The sequence below is a fragment of the Lissotriton vulgaris genome, chromosome 9, assembly GCF_964263255.1.
Source record: "Lissotriton vulgaris chromosome 9, aLisVul1.2, whole genome shotgun sequence".
NCBI lineage: Eukaryota > Metazoa > Chordata > Amphibia > Caudata > Salamandridae > Lissotriton > Lissotriton vulgaris.
In genome coordinates, this window is record NC_141697.1 from 400,566,020 (window position 1) to 400,590,987 (window position 24,968).

Sequence of the window (24,968 nt, forward strand, 5' to 3'; positions counted from 1 at the left end):
GGGAAGAGCCCTGGGGTACACCGCAGATGATCTCGGTGGCGGTGGAGCGATGGGTGAGTGGCGGGCTCTCTGAGTTCTGCCAGAGAGGAAGGATGTGGTCCAGTCCAGGACCTTCTCTTGGATCCCGGCGTCGTGTAGGCGTGTTCGTAGTGTGCGGTGGCAGACCGTGTCGAAGGCGGCTGACAGGTCCAGGAGGATGAGGGCCTTTGTTTCTCCGTTGTCGAGCAGGGTCCTGATGTCATCGGTGGCGGTGATGAGGGCAGTTTTGGTGCTGTGGTTACTGTGGAAACAGGACTGGGATGGGTCCATGATGTTGTTGTCCTCGAGGTAGCGGGAAAGTTGTTTGTTGACAATTTTCTCGGTGACTTTTGTCGGGAACGGGAGCAGAGAGATGGGACAGAAGTTCTTGACGTCCTTGGGGTCCGCTTTGGGCTTCTTGAGTATGGCGTTGATCTCGGCGTGATTCCAGCTCTCTGGGAAGGTTGCTGTCTCGACGGAGATGTTGATAGTTTTCCGGAGATGGGGGGTGATGATTGTGCTGGCTTTGTTGTGGTGTGAGCATGGATCAGATGGGGATCCAGAGTGGACAGAGTTCATGATTTTGATGGTGTCATCGTGGTTGACATTGGACCATGCGATCAGGCGGCTGGTGGATGCAGGGGTGGAGGTCTCCTGGTTGGCTGGGTGGTTGTGGCGTTGAAGCTGTCGTTGATGTCTGCAATATTGCGGTGGAAGTAGGTGGCCAGTGAGTCGCACAGGTCCTGTGAACGGGGGATGTCGTTGGTGTTGGAGCTGGCGTTGGAGAATTCCTTCACGATGCTGAAGAGCTCTTTGCTGTTGTGTGCGCTGTTATCCAGGCGGTCCTTGAATGTGGTCTTCTTGGCGGTTCTGATGAGTTGATGGTGTCTGCGGGTGGGGTTCTTGAGGGCCGTGTAGTTGTCTGGTGATCGGTCGTGGAGCCAGTTCTTCTCCAGTTTCCGGCTTGCATGTTTGGAGGCCTGGAGGTCTTCAGTGAATCAGATTGCTTTCTTACTGGTGTGACTGTTGGAGGGTGTCTTTAACGGGCGAGAGTGCTGGCGCAGTCTTCGATCCACTGTCGGAGGTTGAGGGTGGTGGTGTCGGGTTCAGTGGGGTCGGATGGTGGGCTTTGGGTGAGGGTGGTAGCTAGCTGTTCTTTGGTGACTTTGCCCCAGCAGCGACGAGGCATCTGTTGGGTGTTGTGGTATGTGGTGGGCTTCCTGAAGGTGAAATGTATGCAGCTGTGGTCGGTCCAGTGGGGCTCGCTGGTGTGGTTGAAGAAGATATGGGGGGTTGCGGAGAAGATGGGGTCTAGCGTGTGACCGGTGGCGTGGGTTGGTGTTGTCACAAGCTGTCTGAGTCCGAGATTGGCGATCAGGGTGGTGGAGTTGACATCGTTGTTGTTCTTGAGGTGGAAGTTCAGGTCCCCAAGGAGGATGTAGTCTGTGGAGGCGAGGGCGTGGATGCTAATGAGGTCCGAAATGGAGTGGCTGAACTGTGGTCTGGGACCAGGGGGTCCGTAGATTAGGGTTCCTCTGAGGGTGATGTTGGGGTCGGTGTGAATCTGGAAGTGCAGGTTTTCGGTGGTGCTGAGGGTGTCATCGGTGCTGGTCGAGACGCTGAGGGTGTTCTTGTGGACGATGGCAATTCCACCTCCTTTTCTGTTGGTACGGTCTCTGCGGGCGATCTTATAGCCTTCCGGGATGGCTATGGTGCTGTTGGGTGCTGAGGCGGGGTTCAGCCAGGTTTCTGTAAGGAAGGCGATGTCTGGGGCTGTTGAGTCGAGGAGGTCCCAGATTTCGATGGCATGTTTGCGGGCGGAGTGAGTGTTGAAGAGGATGCACCTCAGTCGGTTGGGTTCATTGGTTGGTGGTTTCGGAGGTCGGATGCTGGAGAAGCTGCAGTCCCAGCAGGTGAATGGCCCTTGGGTGTGCTTCTGGGTGGCCCGGTAGCATATGTGTTCTTGTCCGGGGTTGAGTGCGTGGAGGGTGCTGGTTTTGTAGTGCAGTCAGGTGTCGTGGTATCTTTGAGTTCCAGAGGTTCTGGCGATGGGCGCGGTCCAGGCGTGGATGGGCGCAGACGGGATTGCCTTCGGCGCACCCGCCGCGTGCAGCCACATAGTGGCTGCCATAAGAGGTGGAGGTGGGAGGGAGGAGCAGCTGAGTGGGGGGCTATGAACGAATGGGAGCGGGGGAGTGGGGCCACAGGGGATGCAGCGGATGTAAGTGGGACCGGTGAGGGGGCGCAGGGAGGTAAAAGGCACAGCAGGGAGCACGAAGTGACAAAAATGACAAAAACAGGGCAGAGCACAAAACAAGAAATAGAACAGAGCACAGGAGCAATAGCAGGAAAAGGCAGGTTAAGGAAACAAAATGGGTGGACCAAGGCCTACCAGGTGGGCCTCGAACTCGGTAGGAGCAGGGGGGTAGCTCGGGCGCACTCAGGTGGAGCTACGCGGCGTGGGGACTGAACTGCCTAGAGTCAGGATCAAGGGTCGCTGTGTGCTAATTTCAAAAGTAATTCTCGTTTTTAGGAGAAAACACCAAATCTTCTGGGCTGGTAAAGAATTTGTCCACCACAGTAGGTGAAAGTTGGACCACTTCGTTAAGTAGACCGATTGCACAAAAATTTGAAGCATCACCGTCAGTGTTAGTCGCGTTAGCAATGTTCAATGGAGATGGAGATGGTACCTGTGTGCCTGTCGATCCACGTATCTCACCGTAAGCAGTTTGCGTCTGTCAGACCTCAATGAATGCTGTCATCAGGATAGGTAGCTGCTGGGGACAACACAATGCATGGGCTGTTACCAAACCAAGTTAAGTATCAGCATCCATTGGCAGTGCTGATGGAAGTGTTAGACAGATGTCCAACACACATTCTTCTCCACATAGCAGGCATCGTAGAACAGGTAAGATGCAATCTTGCCAGATTGGTCTGAATAATAGAAACCACATGGTATTTAGATCTCTTAAACGAGCCAAGCCAGGAAATTGCATCATGCACTCACGACACTTCATTGCCAGGAGAGTGTTTTCTATGGTACTCTGGGTGTCGCTGGTGACCGGACTTGCCATATCAGAGCAGAAGGAACAAGAATAGTATTCCTGCTACGAGTCCCAAAATGAGAGGCAGGCCACCGAACACAGAGTGCACGAAGTTTGGAAGTATGCTGATGACTGCTTCAAAAGTGCTAACAGTCACGAAAAAACTGTCTTAAATACATGCACAATACCACTGGTATCAAACATGTTTAAGATACATCCTAACATTTCTGCGAAATATATAGGGCAGTTTGTGGATAAAATGGCATGTACCTCTGCAGAAGACCTTGAAATGAAATGAAATGAAATGACATTTTATTTATAAAGTGCATGGCTGCCCGAGAGCGTCCCAGCGCTAACAAAAAAAATAGAACAAAGAACAACCTGAAGAGTGACCGATAATTAGGAATCCTTAGGAAAAAGAAATGTTTTAAGGGCCTTTCGAAACTTAAATTAACAGGGTTATGTACTAATCCGACTGGGGAGAGAGTTCCAGTTTTTTACCGCATTTACAGAGAAGCGGCGACCCCCTGTGCGTGCCTTCCTAACTCTGGGAACCCTGGCAAAATTTCCAAGGTCCGTCCGGAGAGCCCGAGATGATTTATAAGGGCAAATCAGGCTCCTGAGGACCGGAGGTCCTTTACCGTGAAGAGCCTTATGGGTGATGCATAGCGATTTAAAGATGACTCTTTCGCGTATAGGCAGCCAGTGAAGCGCTCTCAAAACCGGTCTAGCTGAAGATCTTCTTGAGGCACCCGCAAGCATCCTGGCTGCAGCATTCTGCACCCGTTGAAGGATATTAATGGTAGCTTCGGGAGCTGCCAAAAACAGGGCATTACTATAGTCCAGTCTGGATAATATGAACCCCTGAATCAGAAGTGTCCTGGACTGGGGAGGCAGAAGAGGGAGAACTTTCCACACTGAACGTAGCATGCCAAAACAGATGCCTGCGATTTTCTGTGCCTGTGTCTTGAAAGTTAGGTCGGGCTCAAACCACACCCTAAGCTTTTAGTTTTATCCTTTGGTATGGGCAGCTCACCCAGGCAAAGGGGCCAGGCGGCTTTGGGGAGAGATGTAAAGTGATGACCGAGGAGCATGATCTCTGTTTTTGATTCATTAAGTTTGAGCCACGAACTAGACATCCAGGAGAATATTTCGACAAGGCAGGCGGAGAGATTATCCAGACATCCCTCTTTTTGGGTTAGCGAGACAACTAGTTGGGTGTCGTCCGCGTAGGTGACTGTTTTGATCCCAAAGGGAGCCACTACCTCCTCCAGTGGGGCCATATATATGTTGAACAGAGTAGGGCTCAACGAGGAGCCCTGAGGGACACCACACTGGAGAGGGGTAGATCTGGACAGCACACCATCTTGCCAGATTCTGAAAGAACAATTATTCCGAAAGGATATAAGCCATTTCAGGGCCATTCCTGTTACGCCCAGTCTGGCAAGACGGTGAGTTAGAATTTCGTGGTCCACCGTATCAAATTCAGCACTTAGATCCAGGAGGATCACAACAGCGGATCCTCCTGAATCTAAGATACACCTTGCCTCCTCCGCCACCACTATAAGGGCTGTATCCGTGCCTTGCCCCGGACGAAAACCCGTTTGAGAGTTACTCAGCAGCAAATTATTTTCAAGGAACCCTGAGAGTTGCTGATTGACCATTTTTTCAGCAATTTGACTCAAGCCGGGTAACAATGAGATCGGGCAGAAATTGGCCAGGTCTAAGGGATCAAGCCCCGTTTTTTATAAAAGGGTTTTGACCCTGGCCTGTTTCCAACTGGGTGGCACGACCCCGCAGGAAAAAGAGGCATTCAGAAGCTCTGTTGCCAGTGGGGCGATCGTATCTACAATCCTCTTAAGGATATACATGGGCGCAGGATCAGCCGGAGAACCACTTTTCATGGAGGATAGGGCTTCACAAAAATCCTCCCTGGTAATACAGCTAAAGAGGTCCAGCCGAGGGCCAGAAATGGGGGCCAGGTCTATGTCGTCATAAGGGACAGAGACCTTCTGCGGGAGACTGCAACTTGCGACTTGCAACTTGTAGTTCATATGTCTCTTTGGACGAGGTCAGTGGTGCATTTTTTTTGTAAAAGAATGACTTTCATTCTGCTTAAAGTATCAATTCATATAGAAGAGATGTTCAGTTAAGGTCATAACGGCGACGCCCCGTCTGTCTTAGTTTTAGGAAACAATACTTGCATACAACAAGTGACCCTGGCTGATGGGAAACAACACTTACAACGCAACTTTTACAACGCAATACCTTCACAACAAAACGTTTACAACGCAACATCAATTACAACGCATTCCATTACAACGCAGTCATTGCAACGCATACCATTACAACGAATACCTACTCTATCCAACACTTACCCTACTGTTGCACCCCCTGGAGTTAGAATAGTAATTTTTACCCCTACACTATCCAATACTTGCCCTACTGTTGCACCCCCTGGAGTTAGAATAGTAATTTTTACCCCTACACTATCCAACACTTACCCTACTGTTGCACCCCCCTGGAGTTAGAATAGTAATCTTTAGCCTGCACTATCCAATACTTACCATACATGCAATGTAATGGTATGCGTTGTAATGGTATGCATTGTAAATGTAGTATGCGTTGTAGTGGAATGCGTTGTAAAGATAGCCTCATAGAATTTGTTGTAATGGCATGCATTGTAATGGAATGCGTTGTAATGAATGTTGCGCTGTAAAAAATGTGTTGTAAAGGTATGCGTTGTAAAAGTATGCGTGTAACAACATACATCCCTGGCTGACACAGTTACGAGATAGGCTATTCCTGACAACATGCCACAGAAGCTGTGATCATTCAACATAATATAGCTTCCGTTAGAAAGCTACCTAAAAATTGGATCTATCACTGCAGCTGGAGAACCTTGCAGGTGGCAGGATAAGTTGGTCGAAGAGCCTTCACAGGCTCCATGTAAATTAATACCCTGAGATAATAGAGTACCGCTTAGTGCGCTTTTGCAGTTTGTACCACTAAGAAATAATTCTTTTCCCCCACTCCAACATCTGTGTATGTGTGGTAATTCCCAGGTTGACTTGATGTATTCTTTACCCAACCTTTCATACACGCCTGCAGGTATATGTTTCAAACAATATTGAAAGTGGAAAATTGTGACAGGCAGAGTGATTGTCCCATGTATTAGCCATTCTGTTGCAGGTTTTTCCGAGCCAGTTAACGGTAATCTTTCCAGTTTTTCAATGCTCAGCACTGTATAGTCTGCTCCTCTTTGTGCCAGAATGATTTGCTTAGCTATAAGGTTAAATACAGAAAACAATGACGTGGTGTTGATTAGACGCCATGGAACTTATTCAGAACGAAGATTTTGTAACGTTCAGCCTAAAAGCATTTTAGAACGTAATTGTGACTGACCATGCTGTAGCATGAGCAAGACCTGTTCCATTATGTCAATGGCAGAGGATACTATGCTGTCCAAAGAATACATTCTGGATGACAGAGTCATTAATCCATTGTCAACTACAGAGAGAGCTTTTTCTAAATTAATACAATCAATTTCTCGTACTCGTTCTGCAGTCTCTGCTTGTGTCGCTTTCCAAGCTTCTTTATCAATGGCATATATACCAGCGTATATAAAACATTTATAACGCCGTTTCCCAGGACCTTGTAAGAAGTCCCTTAAATCAACGCCATCTTTAAGTAAAGATAAGTGTTGTTTTACCTCTGTTAGTGTGGACTTTTGTAGCCACTCAAGGCACAGTTTTCCTATACTATATGATGTTACTATCCCTGGATGTTGTCTCTGGACATATATTGGATCCTGCCTAGTGAATGTGAACCCTTATGTCTTATTCAGGAATCTATCTTGACAGTTGTTTGTGTCTGTGGGCCAGATTAACCATTTCTTCCAATCAGGATCAGTTCTGTTTTTAAGTAAAATTGTTTTTACGTCAACTCCTCCCTCTGTAGTGTTCTTACTATCAGGTGTAGTTGTAGGTATGGATGGTTTGTTTAAATCTTTTACATTAGCTAAGCCAAGACAGGATGTCTGTTGAACAGTGTCCTTTAAATACATTATTTGTTCAGGGATGATGCAGGCTCTAAATAAAGCTTCTAGTCCCTGCACCTGTCAGTCTTTTGTGCCCCAGACAGTTTTTGTTTCTATATTGTCACTCCAAAAGTCGAAACCTAATGAGGACAGCTGGGCATAAAAGGCTGCAGAATAAATTTGCTTAGTATTATTCAACATACTTTTCATTCCTGTCTTATTAACATTTTTAAAGTAAAATGTTTCTGGACATGAGACATTAAAACCTGAGAAGTATGGACATTTTTCATAAAATGTTTTTGAGCTACCTTTTGGTGGGCTGGACAATGTTCCCATTGATTGAAAGTATAAACATTTCTAGGGCTCGCAGATTTGTGCAAGTAATGATGACCACAGTGATTATAGCAGTACATTTGTTCATAATCTGATGAACCTTCTAAGTATTCATGTTTTGTAAATTGTGCTGACATCTCTAAGTCTGACATCATATTATTAACAGTCTCAAAGTCCCAATCATCAGAAAATGTGCTGGATGAAACAAAGTCACTTAAGGAAACCTTGAATTGATGTGGAATCTTCAACAGCTCTGCAGGGCCAAAGATGTCATAATCAGTTCTGTCCCATGCTATACCACCAGGTATAGGAACGGCTGTGATGTTCACTGATGTCAAGTCTCTTTGTTCATGATGAGATGATTTGTGTGGCTTGAGGAGCAAGTTGATGTTCTTACTTGCTGTGTCCATTTTACTATATCTTCTATTTATCAGCATTCCCAAAGTTAATACAAGAATTAGCCAAAGTAGGAGAAAAAGTACACCTAGCACAATCCAAAGTTAAACCCATGGTGAAACCAGATACGTTTTTTCAAGTTGCTGAAAAAGTTCTGTTACTTGTTTTTTAAAAGTGTTATTTGCTGGCATCGTTTTGGGCTCACTGGGATCCTCGGAAATCGTATCAAAGTTGATGAAATAGCCAGAAGCAGTTCTGTCAATTGTAGGTATTGTATCACGATTACTTGAAATCGCTGGAGCTACTTGATCCCTTGTCATATTAGTATAGTCAGATGCTATATCATTGTAGACAGGAGTGTCTTGTTGAACTGTTATTTGGGTCTCAAGAGGCGCAAGTTCCATTGCTTCATTTCTTAGTCCTTCTTTTCTTACGGTAGATTCCTCAAAGGTGATGAGTCTTTCAGTTTGAACCTCTTGGATAGTAGCAAGATTTGGTCATCTGCTACATCTTTGGAGTCCACTGGGCCTACTACTTATGATTGGCCACATGACGTGGTTTTACCAGGTCGATAGACACGGACCTGGTCTCCTTTCTTCGAACAAGGGGTGGCAGTAACACTGTTCTTGATGAGTGGATTGCTAGCACAGGTACTGGTTTTCGGTAAGAAGGCCCAAATTCCTTCTTAAATGCGATCTTTTCTCTGAATAGATCCCCAATCTTAGGAATCCAGGCAGGCCTTGCTGGACCGGGTGGTTCCCCTTCAGTGGTTGTTGGCTTCTCTAATGTGTTGCTTTGACTTCTATTCTCCTTGTTTCATTTAAGTCCTGCAAAACAGCCAAATGGTCTTTGATATCAAAAGGTTTTTGTTCTACCACTGAAGTGTGACGATCAAGGTCCTGGACAAGCATTCTAGTACCAAAAAGGATTTCATATGGAGTGATTCCCCCCAGAGTATTTCTTGGCAGAATATTTAGACTATGTTGGACACTTATTAGATGTTTGACCCACCCGTCACCCGAACCTAATACCCTAGCTATTATAGATTGCTTTATGTCCCGGTTTTTTATTTCCACTACAGAATTTCCCTCAGGATGGAATGGACTTGAATACCGAAATGCAACGCCCAGATTGGCCATGGCCTCTTTGTAAGCTCGAGAGCTCGAGAGCTAAAAGCCGGACCCTGGTCAGAATGTAGCGTGCCGACTTCGTATGTGCTGATAAAGACTCGTAAATCTTTTATAGCAGTTCGGGCGTCAGCCGGGCGCTGATGCCACATCCAAATTAATCTGTCCTAATAGTTGTGGACCGCATTCGTCCATAGTGACGTCTGCGTGTAGAAAGCCTAATGCTGTCTAACAATGGTGTCTGTACTGGGCTGACTACACTGTAGTCAGGTATCTGGCGGCGTCCTCTGCTGCGATCTCTATTGCAGTCATGTCAATTCATTGCAAATTTGTGAATGTGGGCATTCATCCCTGGCCACCAGTATGTCTCTTTTAATTCTAGTAAGGATTTAGAAATCCCTTGATGTATCAGACCCTCTCCCAAATGTGCTTCATGTATCAAAGCTACTCTACGTCTCCTGTTTGGAATTACTCTATCCCCCACTTCAGGGATCCGAGCAAAAGGAAAGGAGTTGGCATCAATTATTTATGAATATTCAAGTGGATATTTTAGAGGTAACTCTGCACCGCTGCCTTTGCTTGTAGCATTGAGAGCTAGCATTATTTCGCCATCTAGTTTTGTTTTAGAACGAGTTATTGCAGCTAGGGAAGCCGATTGCACAGCTGCCTTCGCTACGTCATTAGCCAATGAATTCCCTGCAACGTGAATGCCATCATGCTGATGACTCAGTGTATGGATCATGTGAGTCTTTCATAGTTCTTTCTGTAATTGAACTACCTGTTCCCAAAGCAACTTATGCGTGATTGTGCCATCTTTTACATCTTTGAAACCGTTTTGAATCCAATTCTGCAAGTATTCATTGTAAGATTGAACGCAGTAATACGAATCGCTCACTGTGAGTGTGGGGAATTCGCGATCAGTATTTTCAAGCGCCATCTTGAATGCCTGTAGTTCAGCTCGCTGAGCTGTACAGTCTCCAAGAGATTGAGATTTTGTGACCATAGGTCGGAATTTACCATCGCACCAGCGACCTTTAATTATCGCACACGCAGCACTATAAGCTTGTTTACCCCCAATTGCGGGCTGTGCTCATCCGTCTGTATAAATTGTACATTCGTATTGTTCTAGAGGCAGAATCTCAGTGGGCAGAGGACATTCTTGTTCGGATTGTAGAACTTCTTGAGTTTTCAAATAGGGGTCAAAAACGTATTTAACGTCTGTTGCAGCAAGAGAGTTAACCCATTATATCCATCTTGGATGTAAAGCCTTTGCATTTGAAATGCTTGCTTTCATCACTACCTCTACAGGTACAGGAGTAACAACCCTTATACATGTACCCTGTGTGAGAGGTCTCTCTTTTGCTACTGCAGTTTGAACCACTGTCAGAATTTTTTCTGTTGAAGTGAATTTCATTTCAGCTTGTGTGTACAAGTGTGATTCATAACCAATTGGTACTTTTTCTCCCTCATTAAAGGTTAAGTACGTGAATCCACACCTTCCTGGGATGATTCGGATTACACGGTTGAGTACGTTTACGCTTGTCTGTAAATGTGTTGTTGCTAACATGTCTGTTTGCACTGAACGCAAAATTTCTGTGTGTTTTTGAGCCCAATTAGTTTGAAATCAGGTTTGATTAATTTGTAGAGAGGATTAACCCTTTCTGCGTAATATAGAATGTATGTTCTTCTGAAATTCAGGAAACCTAGAATTGACTGTAAGTTTTTCAGCGTTTTTGGAGGTTGGAGCAGCCCACACATTTCTAAAAAGGTGTCTGCCAGGCATTTGCCTTCACTTGATAATTTGTATCCTAGAAAAAGTACGTTGAGGTGGGCAATTCTCGATTTCTTAAAGTTGAATGTATACCCTTCAGATGCAAAACCAAGTATTATGGTGTTCACTCTGTTCAAGTGTCTGTCCAAGTCATCGTCTGTTAGATAGATGTCATCGACATAAGAAAATGCCTCATCATCATACGTTTGTAGTAACTCTGTTACTCTGGCCGAAAATAACCCCGGACTATTCTTGAATCCCTGGGGGAGACGACAGAAGTGACGCTGTGTCCCCATAATTGGGAAAATGGTCAAGTACCTGCTTTCAGGTGCAATGTTTTGACAGAAGAAACCGTTAGAAATATCTAATGTGGTTTTATATTTTTTACGCACAATGTTAGTCATTAGTGCTGCACTGTGTGCATTTTGTACTGCAAATGTTTTGCAAGAAGAGTTTAAATTTCTGTAGTGTAAACTAGACGATATGTATTGTCTGGTTTGGAGACAAAAAAACAAAGGATTGTTCATTGATGAGGTGTATGTTTCAATTACCCCTTGGTATTCAAGTTGCTCTAAGATCTCCCTGACCTGTATTTTAGCTTCTTTCTTTACGGGGTACTGCCTCTGTGCAGTTGGTTGTGTTTGTAACGGGATTTTATGACGAGGAGAATCCTCATCCCATCCTACATGATTTTTATATAATGCTGGAGCCTGGGCTACAACCCATTTTCTGGCATAGGTGTATTTTAAATGAATTGGAATATGATTGGAAAAGGCTGGCATAATGATGTCTTCACCATGTGGGCACTCCCTGACAAATTTTTGGGGCCAGTCTTTTTCAGCTAGAAGAATGTCAAAACACTTAGTCTTTTTTTTTTTTTTTTTTTTTAATCTTTTTATTGTTTTGCACTTTTTTTGCAAGCCATACAGGATTTATTCAGCAAAGCAAATACATCAAAAACAGAAATAAATAAGGTTAAACAGTCAAAAAGAGAAGTAAAAAGGGGATACCGAGAAAATAAAAGAGCATATTCCAGGATTAAGGAAAAGAAAAGAAAAAATGCATCATATGATATATACAATGGCAGATTATAATAATCAAATCAACTCCCCCTGAATCCATTGCCGAACAGGGTCCCAGATTTTCATACCAAGGCATCTTTTCCTTTTACCTTTTGTTCTATATATGGCTTCCTCCATATTATATGTGGCTAGGAGGTGTGCTCTCCATGTTTCAAATGAGGGAGAAGAGGGACTGATCCACTCTTGAGTGATACAGGCCCTCGTTATGGCCATAAATATAAATATAAGAGCTTTTTTTCCCTCTGGTAACACATCTGAGGTTACCCCAATTAAAACATGTTCCCCCGTTAGAGTGAATGAATACCCAAGCACTATAATAAGAAATGTCTGAATTGCCTCTAAAAAAGGAGCCAACAGTGGACATGCAAAAAACATATGTATTGTGTCTGCAGCTTGACAACCACATCTATTACATGTTGTACCAACCATCGCGGCCCATTTTGAGATTTTTAAGGGCCTATAGTATAGGTCATATAGGGCCATGTAGTGCTGGGTACGGGCTCTATCAGTGACCAAAATAGTATTAGCCAAAGCAATGAATTCTTCCAGACAGATAGTTTCGGTACCTAGCTTCTCGGCCCATCTTGCTGTATAGAACTCCAAGTCATCAGGACATGTGGTCAAAAGAGCTCTATAATAATGACCAATCCTTTTTTTAGTAAAGAGGTCATCAATAAGGGGGATCCTAACAATGGCAGAAACTTCCAGAGATGACAAGGAGTTAAAAAAACTATGAATCTGTAAGTATTTAAAATAGTCCTGATTTCAGAGATTATATCTAGATATTAGTTCCGAGAAAGTAAGTAGCGGACTGTTCTGCCATAGATCGTTCACACATTGTATTCCTTTATTGCGCCACCGAGACATAACCGAGTCCTGAAACAGGGATGGAAATATTTTGTGAGCAGAAAGGGGTGAATAAATCAAGAGTTTCCTAATACCCAGCTGCTGTCTAACTATCTTCCATGCTCCAAATGCTGCTTTTAGCGTCTTAAATTTAATTTTTTTATAATAGCTTGGCTCTATATTTTTTAGAAAGCAACCGCAACACTCTTCTCCCAATATAAGTTCATAAATAGAGGGGAACTGACTCTGAGGAATCCTTGCTTTTTCTCCGATGATCAAAGGAGAAATAGACTGTAGGATAGACGCAATATAATAGTACAAAACATATAGAGTACCCCAACCGCCCCTGGATTTTGGTAGAATCATCATTTTATAAGATCTGCGATGTTTTTTATAGCCCCAAATAAATCTGGATGTCATTCTTTCCAATTGTTTAAAATATGACATGAGAAACTCAAGTGGAATAGACCAAAACATATAAAGAAACTTGGGGAGTATAGACATTTTTAATACATTGTTCCGGCCAAAGAAAGATAAGTGAAAATGGTCAATCCGTTCAAGTGTAGTATTTGCTTTTTGAAGAACCGGGTTGAAATTTATAGCTGGGATATCTGATACAGGGAAGGTGATTTTAATACCCAAATATGTTGCCACTTCTACTAATGGAATAGATGGAGGGGGGGTCTGACCTACACATACATTTTGGGTCTTGGCTATATTCAGCTTATAGCCAGAAAAACTCCCAAAGCGAGTAGCCAGATCCTCTATGACTGGCAAAGCTTTATGAATACTGGTTGTAAGCACTATTATGTCATCGGCATACGCGAGGGCTCTATAATTAGTATTAGCTACAAAAACTGGTGGTATTTCAGATGCTAAGTTCAATTTATTTAAAAATATATCTAAGTAAAGAGCGAACAGAAGTGGAGAAGAAGGGCTCCTTTTGAGGAGACCTTCCTCAGGACTGAGAATGTTTCTCTTTAGAATTTTGTTTAGTGTTTTCCCACTTCTTTTTAGGAGTTGTGAGAGTGTTTTTAATAAAGACCTTTTTAGGTCTTTCTGTTAGTTGGGGTTTGACTGTTGTTTATGTTCTGACCGTCCTCTTCTTTCCGATTTCTGTGAGGAAGTCTGAAAGGTACGAGAGGAATGTATATCAGTATCTTGAATGAGTACATCCAAATTGAAACAGCCAATACCAGGGTTAGTGTTCCCACCCAAACTATCTCTACCTAATTCTTCATAGGATTTTTCAATTATTCTGGCCAGTTCTTGTGGTTGCTCAGGAATTCTCAGGAATTCTCAGGAGGTTCTCTTAGCTTTTGGCGGATCGCCACAGATGCTGCTTCACCTTTAATATTCGCTAATATTATTGCTGAGACCTGTAATCTTTCAGTAATTTCATACCCAGATTCAAAGCAGGCTTTGCCCCGTATTCATTTTGAATCTGTTTCAGGACATCTGGTATTACCGCCATAGATGGAACACCATGTGCTTTTGTGTAGATTGCAGCAAAGACTGTACCCCAAGCATCACAGTCCTCCAGGTGTGGTGCGATCCCCTTTGGTAAACAGAATGTTAGAATTCTGTGTTTCTCATGAGGGGTAGTATCCTGAAATACTGCCTCAATTTTTTGTAATTTTCTGAGCTATCCAGAATGCAATTTGCTCCTTTTTTGCGGGTAATTTACCAACGACTGATTGTATAGTCTGTGGTGTGATTTTATTTGTGTTCCCCTGGTGAGGGTTTTGCTTTGGAATCCTTATAGGAGGTTGGACTGTTAGAGTCCCCCTGACATATTGAACCAATTGTCTATGTATTTTGATTAGTTATTTTAGTTGAACTAATAATTCCTCACCTGTCATTTCTTCAATGGCAGGATGTGGTGTGTAGCTGGCTAAAACCGGCCATGTTGCTCCTGGTCTACCTAGTGGACTGAGCCTGGTAATGTGATTTTGATGTTGTAGGGCGCCTTTAAACCAGAGTGCATGCTCTTGATAAGTTAGTCGAATTTCAATGTCCTCGAAAGGAACGTATTCCGTTGGATGATCCTCTACTTTGTAGAAGTGAAACACATGTGATACTGCATTTGCTTCAGGGAAGATTGTCCGTGAATAGAATACCTCTGTCTGCCAATACTCATGTGTCTCTAAGACAAAACTTACCATACCACCTCTTGATGATAGGCCATTTGTTATAAGCTTTATAGTGATGGCTTTCCTTAAATTTTCCGGGATGATTATCGCACCCGGGTTGTTTTGTTGGAAACCTGTGATGTCTAAAACCGGTTGGGCTGTAGCCCCACCGTTCTCGTTTTCAGCTATTTTATTGACTGAAAGTTTGCAGAGCAAGTTTCAAGGAAACAAAGATAAGGTGCACAATATTTTGGACCACTGTATCCTTCAACGTTGAACAAAACAAAATCCAATACATAGGATTTTCGTCCTACTCAGTTATGGCTGATATTTTATCCTTTTACCCACTCCAGACATCTATCCGAGTATTTTACGGGAAAAAGGTGTCTCTGTGAAAAGCACGACTGAGTTACCCTAGTATCTAGCATTAAATTAGTGCCTTACCAAACGTTGGGTGCCATGTAGTTTAGTTCCTATATTCACAATAGGCTCTGCACATTGTAATAATATATCCTATAGATTTGACGTAGGACTGAGGTCGACTAGGTCTCTATTGAATATATTAAACCTAATTGTGAGTTGCCAGCTAGTTCAGAGGTCACTAGAAACTTTCTCGAATACACAAGAAGGGATTTGTTTCTGACAACTGATAAACATGACAACTTTGTTTACCCAAGATAAAATTTATCTTCAGAGTCGTGGAAACAATAGATAGATATTTTACTCAGTCAATTGTGCATGCTTCGTTTCATCAGAGGTGCAGAGAAATAGAGAGACAGGGTATTTAATAAAAGGATTTATTGAACAGTCTTCTTTCTCATGCAAAAGAAATGAACTGCTACAATCGTAATACTGGCTGTGAAGTATAATGCGTACAGCAAGAAGAGTATTATAAAATAATATAAATTACATACATAAATAACAACATCTAAAAGTATTCAACTGGTGCTTCTAAAATACTCCTACCCCAATGTACCTAACCTAAGTCTAGTACCAGGGAAGAAGTAAGTGTGGTGTAGCAAAGGTTTAGTTTCTTTGCCAAGTATCTATCCAAGGGTCTAATCAGCTCCGTACCTTGGTTTTAGAATAAAGGAGGTCTGGTATCTCTGTCTCGGGACTCGATTTCACAACACCCTGCGTGGGGAGCTTGGAAACACTGGAGCTGGATTCTCAGTGAGAGAAAGGACAGCTTCTCGATCAGTGCATCAGCTGGAGGGTTAGCTTCCTTCGGCACTTGCTGTAGCAAGCTGCGTCGTGAGGTAATTGAAATTTTTATGGTCAAGTATGTCCCCTAACGTGTACCCCATCGTCTCCATGTACGAGTTTAAAGTGCATGTAACTTCCCTCCGCAACCGAATTTGAAGACGCAAATACATTTGCGTCCAACGTTAACATGTCCCCTATCAGATCCACCATGAATGGATTGATAATTCCGTTCCTAACTATGCCTTGCCAACGTCTTTACATGGTGCACTTTCACGTTTTTCCTGGCTCTGCAGAGCTAGGCCCTGATTCCTGCCACTGAACCACTTTCTGTCTCTGTCTCTGAAAGCTGCAGTGTGAAGATGCATCCCTGTCCCTGACCTCTGCCTTACTTCCTGCCAAGCGAAGCGGTGCCTGGCTCGGCCTGGCCTGCCTGCCATACAGTATTTTGCCTTCAAGTTATCAGTGTAGCCGGCTCAGCCTCCTCGAAAACACATTCCTGTCTAGTGAAATAGGTAAACAGCTCCCCGGCTGCAGAGCAAAGGGCCAAGCCTCCCTGTCTCCCTCATGTAATTCATAGCTCCCGTTACCATGGTAGGCCCATGGCCTCGCGCATTGCACTTAGACACATATGCATCCAGTATAGAATAGCCTCTGCCCGAGAGACCTTTTACTTCAGATTACACCTACCCCAAATACCAGATATCAGACATGTTATAGGAACAGGTCGGTCTGACATGCCAGACGTCTGTCTCTTCTACTAGTGCTAAAAGTCAGACCCTCAGCTTTCTCCAGACACACGTCAATCACACGTCATACCAGCTGCGCGCACACCCAGGTGACAGGTCTTAGCTGACTCTGCAGAATTTTCTATGTATCCACCCACTTATGACACTTTTCTGTGACGTTTCCAGCACACACCTTCGTGCACGCCTTTGTACACGCCCTTTTTGCTACGCACATTCACTTGTCACGCCTACTGTATTCATTGCTATTGCACCGTTATACTATATATGTCATGTACTGTTAATAAATCGTTGACATCTTTTTGCCATCATTGCATATACCCCCGAACCCTTGTATTGATGGAATTGATTTCCATGGCTCGAGCCATCCTGAATTAAAGCCCTTATGACTCAGACACCCCAGACTCTGCCTCTCATTTGACTGAGCGATTCCTTTAATTGTCATTATATGGAAAAATAGTATACAGTAAATTATATTTACCACATAATTTGGCGCCCGAATAGGGACCCCTCCCCCACCCCACGCGCCGGCGATGCGTCGCAGGCCTTGCCCCCTGCCACAGCCGTGACGGACTTCTATGCGCATCTGCAGGTTTTCCTGTATCTCCCTCAGGCCTACGGAGGTGACGGAGACTGCGATCGACATCCAGACGAGGCGGTGAGGAGTGCGGAGGATCCCGACCAGAGCCCAGCCGAGAGAACAGTGTCCGAGGTGTCCAGAGGCCCACCTGTCCGAAGTGTCGAGGCGCATGCGTAGTGCGCAGCAGCAGTGACGTCGTAGCGGTCCAGTCCAGTCGAGTTTCCGAGGCCTTCCGTTCCGTGCTTCCCGGTGAGTACCGTTGCTGGGGACGCATCAAGACGGGTGCATTAATTTGTATCCGGTCAAGACGGGTTTGGGTACACAGATCCGGTCTGCACTGTTTTAGCAGTGTATCTGTGCTGTTTAGCAGTACATCTAGTAATTCAGTTATTCAGCGATTCAGTTTTGTTTTCGTTATAGAACTTGTGAGTAGTCAATATCTGTTCGAAATGTTTCAATGTGTTTAATGTCGTGGTATGAGTGATTGTTTGCATAATTTACTGTGTTCATTGTGTTTGAGTTAGAGGTAGCAATGCCTTTGTTCTCGAAATTACGACAGATAGGAACTAGGAAAGGGATACTTGAAGAAGCAGTTCCCATCCCACCTAGGGACACTCCAGGACATTTTATGTACCACAAGCACGGCTTAGATGCCATACTGTACTTAGACCTATGGGTGGATTATACTAAAGACCTGGCAGAGAATCAGAGATGGCCCGTTACAGGGACATGGGATGCCGAGTGCATCATGAGAGTAGAAGAAGCGTTATGGAAAAAGAAAGCCAGACAATCACAGAAAGACGCCATTGAATTGTGGCGCAAAGAATCACATAGACGGACAGAGAAAGCACTCAGAAAAGCAGAGAAGAGTAGAAAGGATTCCGAAAAAGCTAAAGAAAAAGAACTACTAGAAGAAGGACAGCGCGTCAAAATCGAACAACATGAAAGACAGAGTAATGCTCTTATAACAGGATTGTATCCAGTTCTGGCCGAGGGCCGAGGGCCCAAAGCAACTCCGGAAATACCGAATGATCTGCCCCCTCCATTGGTTCCGACCAAAGTACGTCATAAACAGACCACAGCAGATAGTTTCCTTTCTTCCTATTTAGATGATGAAGCTCCCGCATACGCCAATGTACCCCGACAACTGCCACTGCTGATTCCTGCTGATCAAGCCACGACCCCTCCACGTCATCAACTTCCTGCACCTGTTGTCACTTCCCCTGCTGGTCCCCTTGCTCTTGGCCCTAATAACCCTTTTGGTACAGATGCGACTCGGAGTCAGTCGTCCCCGATAAACATACCTTACCCACATACATTGACATCAAGTCAAGCTCATGGTTCTGCCTCAGGGGGTGCTTCAGGAGGTTCCCATCACACTCCGCCACCCTTACACCGAGTGACAATGAGAGAAATAGCCATGTCACGTACACCTAAAGCAAACCCAGCCGAAAAACTTAAAGAGTACCTGACAGATTGTAGATACGACCCAGTACCTGGCAAGACAAGACCCATGATGTTAGCCTCACTACGTCTACGCCGTGTTACAGACTATCTACTGTTATTACCAGACATGCCAGAACATCTAGACAACATATATCATTTTGTTAGATCAGGAGAAAGGCCAAAATGTGTTCGCGAAGCCATGGCACACAAGAAAGTTGAGACACAGGGTATGATATTGCGATTTCTGATTAATAGTTTGATAAGGGTACTGGACAAGCCAGGCTTTTCGCAGGAAGAGATGGAGGGTTTGTCGAGGTGGAGTCAGAATATTGCCGAATGTAAGCATGATAAAGAGAAATGTATAGTGGCCATGACTAGAAAGATCCGTAAAGAAATAATAGCAATACATGCCAGACGAGAGACTGACAAGCCTCTCGAGTCAGACGATAAAGACTCCTCAGAGGAGGAAGAACCAGAAGATTCAGCAGCGACCCAAGTGCCTCCAGGCACGATAGCTTACGTAGGTAGGGCGAAACTCCATAAACAGTATTCTCTTGATCGGCCCTTTGACAGACCCATCCTTCACCTTTCCCCGATTCCAGAGAAATGTTCCCTTGAACATGTTTTCCAAGTTACTGATAGAATCCTGAAAGAAAGAGTAGGTTATCATGAACTCACTACCTTACGTGATCAGGAACTAGCCCGGTCCGCAGTCCAATGGGCCGGGGATGACAGTATATATAAAGATGACTTAGTAGTGCAAACATTTTTAAGTCTAACTCCAGAAGAACAGCGACTAGCTGGTATATACATGACCCAACATCTTATTGTACAGTACGAGAATCAACAATCTGATCCAGGTCCGTTGTATAATCTATTGCAAGACTTACTCCTGCATAGATGGAGAGGCCTGGGAACTGATTTGATTAATGTAATTCTCGAACAACGCCATAAATACAGAACGTTCTTGAACCCACGTTTTGTGCCTGTTCCACCCCCAGTAAGCAATCCTTTTCACCTAGACCGACAGAACCCTTTACGAGAAGTACACCCCATCCGGAAACCAGATAATACATTTGAACGCGTGTATGTATATACGCCCATAACTAAAATGGAATTATTGGAAATGAAGAAAATAGTGCCGAGTCACGATAAAGATCCAGCAGGTTTTCACCGTGAAATAAAAGATATGCTAATCATGGGAGATTACACATATTCTGATATTATGAAAATACTGAAAGTGTTATTGCCTGCTGGTATTTACGAGAAACTCAAAGAAAAAGAATGGGAGGTGGGAGACAAAAAGATTAATTGGACTGAATTGGAAGACGAAGACAAGGGTCGGACCCCAGGTTTAGGTCTTGGGGATAAGACTAAAGCGTTACCAGGATTATTAGTACAGATTTTGCCAAGATTGTTGACAACTAAAAAGGAGGACTGGGACGCAATCTTAGCCTGCAAACAGAAACACGATGAAGACACTAGTGATTTTTATTCCAGATTCGAGAAATGTTTTATCATTAATAGTGGCCTGAAAACAAGTAGCGAGTCATACCCACATCTATTTGTAACCAAATTGGTTGAGAATTCATTGCCCCAGGTTAAGAACCGTGTATTGAAAGTCGAGAGCACATGGCAAGCAAATACGCCATCCCAAATGTTAAAAATGTTACAATACCACCAGAACAGAATTAGGGAGGAACATGATCACGAACAAAGACAAATGAAAGACACGAAAATGAAAATGCTAGTTGCTCAGTCAGTTCCAGCAGATGGTCAGAAAAAGGGTACGGCACAGTCAAATAATTCGGCGACTCCCGTTAAAGGGACATGCAACTATTGTAAACAGCCAGGCCATTATGTAAACGAGTGTGCAGTTCTGAAGCACAATATCGCCACAGGTAAAACCAAAGAGAGACCACGTGCACCTAGACAGGACCAGGTCCAACAACATGTTCCACAGAACGTACAACCTATGCATATTCCACAACAGACCGTAGCGGTACCACAGCCCCAACCCATTGCCGCGACACAGCATGTCACACAACAGATGTACCAGTATGCACAATCTGATTACCCCGATTATCAGCAGTACACATGAAACAGCCTAGAGAGGGAGGTTGGCTTGCCTCTTATTGAAGTTCCTGTAGATCAAGAGGGTCCTTATGTACATAGTCAGGTATTAGGAAAGGATAGAAAGTTTTTGATTGACACAGGGGCAAGCAGAACTACCAACACTCATGACGAGGTTCCAGGGGCACCCCTCTCAGGCTCGCAGAATGTTTCCCTTGGATTTTCAGGAAAGCCTATTGTTAATGAAGTATCGAAACCTGTTCCCCTTGCAGTTGGTCCATTATCCCGTACTACTGATTTATTGCTTACGAAATCATGTCCAGAAAACTTGCTTGGTATAAAGACTCTGAAAGCTCTAGGAGCTGTAATTTGTTGTTCTCCGGAAGGAGTAAGGCTGTTTCTTTGTGATTTCAAGGGCCATTATGTGTTGAGAGATTTTGATCCCAGGTTACAGAATGTTCCTGCACATTTATGGGCACAAGGCCCCACTGATGTAGGTTGTATGCACATTACCCCTTATCGTGTCACACTCAAACCAGGAGTAGTACTGCCCCGAATCCGACAATACAAGTTGCCACCTGATGCTGTAGTGGCTTTACTGAAAATCATTGACGAGCTCATTGCACAAGGAGTGGTTGTAGAAACCGACTCCAATGTTTGTAATTCCCCTATCATTCTGATTCTTAAACGCACTGATCCAAACGCACCTCCAGTTTATCGACTGGTGATTGATTTACGAGAATTGAATAAATGCATTGTACCACAGTATCCTGTGGTCCCAGATATCTCTTCATTATTGACAGCTATTGATTCAGAGGCGACGTTCTTTACTGTAATCGATCTCAAGAACGCCTTCTTTAGTGTCCCCATCGATCCGGAAAGCCAGTATCTTTTCGGATTCTGTTTAAATGGCCGTAGCTTCAAATTTGCACGCGCCCCTCAAGGATTCACAGAAAGCCCCAGCATCTACAGCCAAGCACTGAAACGACAACTTGACAATATACACATGCCTCCTAACACTGCCCTGCTCCAATACGTCGATGATCTATTGATCACCTCCCGAAGTGAACCAGAATGTGAACAAGCATCACTGACAGTTTTGTTTTTCCTGGCGGACAAGGGACACAAGGTGTCTCCTTCGAAGCTGCAATTCTGCGCCCAGCAAGTGGTGTACCTTGGGCACTTGCTGTCCAAAGAGGGGAGACAGCTGACACCAGATCGTATTCAGTTAATTGCACATCTTCCACAACCCAAGACACAGAAAGAAGTACGAGCCTTTATTGGACTCACTTCCTATTGCAGACAATGGATTTCCCAATATGCATTTCTAGCTAAACCACTTATACAGTTGACAACACAAGAGGCAGCGTCTTCGGCTGTCCTCCCATGGACTCAGGAACATACACAAGCTTTTGATGAATTAAAGAAAGCCTTATGTCAAGCACCTGTTTTAGCAACACCATGTTACAGCAAACCTTTTACACTTTTCGTCACAGAATGCGATGGCACAGCATTGTCGGTTCTCACTCAGGTTCAAGCAGACAAATATAGACCGTGTGCTTATTTTTTGAGCACGTTAGATCCAGTAGCACAGGCCTTGCCTGCGTGCTTAAAATCAGTTGCAGCAACAGCCCTAGCAATCAGACAAAGTGATTCCATTGTATTAGGACATCAATTGACAGTACAGGTTCCACACTCTGTGGAAGTCCTCCTGAACAGAACACAGACTCAACACTTGTCCATAGCACGACTGACAGGTTATGAACTGACATTATTCCAACCACACATAGAAATCCGACGTTGCAATACACTGAATCCTGCTACACTTTTACCATCGAGTACAACAGATCCTACTCCACATGACTGCGTGGAGGTCATTGATACTATCACGAAGCCCAGATAAGACTTGACAGATGTGGCATTACCCGATCCAGACCTGACACTTTATGTGGATGGTTCATGTATGAGAACAAGTACAGGAGAGCTAGTGGCCGCGTATGCAGTGACCACGGAAACTGAAGTCTTAGAAACACATCGCATTGACACCCTGTCAGCCCAAGCAGCAGAGCTCATTGCTCTGACCCAAGCCTGTATACGAGCCAAGAATCTTAAAGTAAACATATACACAGATTCACGTTATGCATTTGGAGTCGTACACGACTTCGGTGTCCTCTGGCAAGAAAGAGGTTTTCTGACCTCTCACGGAGCTAAAATCCAGCATGGTCCCCTCATTCAAGCACTGTTAGAAGCAATACATTTGCCTACAGCCATAGCCATCATGAAGTGCAAGGCACATACAAAGGTCACAGACACAATTTCCCAGGGTAACGACTTTGCAGATCGAACAGCGAAACATACAGCCCAGACTCATACTCATACGACTGATATGACAAAGATTGCTGTATCATCACTGACACATTGCATGACAGTCAGGGACCCCACACAAGATGTCATTGACATACAGACACATGCTACTCCAGACGAAATCAAGAAATGGGCTGAACAAGGAGGGGTCCAGACTGAACAGGGATGGATGACAAGGGGAAAGACCACATGGTTTCTCCCCGATTCTATGGTCCAGGTAATCATCAACACTGCACATAGTCCAGCACATTTAGGAGAGAAAGCCATGTTAGACAGTTTACAGAACCTCTGGTTTAACAAACATTTACGAGCAGCAGCAAAACAGAAAGTGCGTACCTGCATGATCTGTTGTCAGTTCAACCCAGGAAAAGGTATTCCCGTGGAGCGAGGTGGATTTCATCCTCCCGACCATCCTTTTGAAGTCCTCCAGATGGATTATATCCAGATGGACAGATGCAGAGGTTTTAAATATGTCCTTGTAGTTGTCTGTGCCCTATCCCGATGGACAGAAGCATATCCCGTCCCAGATTACACTGCTCCGACCACTGCCAAGCAGTTGGTTCGTGACTTCTTCCCACGGTACGGTTTGCCCCGTGTCGTATATTCGGACAATGGTCAGCCATTCTCGTCCGAACTCATGAAGCAGGTTTCCCTTCTGTTAGGTTATCAGTGGAAATTCCACTGTGTCCGACATCCCGAGGCAGCAGGTCTCGTGGAGCGACATAATCAGACTCTGAAAACTCGTCTTGCCAAAGTGTGTAAAGAGAAAGGAGTAGATTGGATAGTATATTTACAACAAGGGGTGGTGAGGGACAGAGTCTCTGAATTAAGCAGAAAGCTCTCACCCAGTCAAGAGATCAGGGCTAGATCCAACACCGTTTTTTAGCTCACTGCACCATCCCAGTTTCAGAACCTGGCTGTATGCAAATTAGTCTGTTCCTGTCCCAGTGCATGATGGGAACAGGGCAAACCAAACTACAAAAGCCAATTCTTACACTGGGAAGGAAACAAGCTCCCGGGGACCGGTTTCTGGCATTACAGCCGTCTTCGGCCCGGTTTGCTTGAATCCTGATGGTGCAATGAGCAAGGGTCATCACCACCCCCTTTTCTGAATCGATTTTGGCCACTATAGGTGTGGCAGGGTATACTCAGACATGAGTCCCTTTCTCACTGCTCCATCAGGATTCAAGCAAGCCGGGCCGAAGACGGCTGAAATGCCAGAAACCGGTCCCCGGTAGCTTGTTTCCTTTCTGGTGAAGAATTGGCTTGGTAGTTTAGTCTGCCCTGTTCCCATGATGCACTGGGCCAGGGACAGACTGATTTGCATATAGCCAGGTTCTGAGCTGGGATGGGGCAGTGAGATAAATAACGGTGATGGATCAAGCCCTGATCTTTGGACTGGGTAAGAGTGGTCTGCTCAATTCAGACACTCTGTTCATCACCACCCCCTTTAGGAATCGATTTTGGCCACTATAGGTGTGGCAGGGTATACTCAGACATGAGTCCCTTTCTCACTGCTCCATCAGGATTCAAGCAAGCCGGGCCGAAGACGGCTGAAATGCCAGAAACCGGTCCCCGGTAGCTTGTTTCCTTTCTGGTGAAGAATTGGCTTGGTAGTTTAGTCTGCCCTGTTCCCATGATGCACTGGGCCAGGGACAGACTGATTTGCATATAGCCAGGTTCTGAGCTGGGATGGGGCAGTGAGATAAATAACGGTGATGGATCAAGCCCTGATCTTTGGACTGGGTAAGAGTGGTCTGCTCAATTC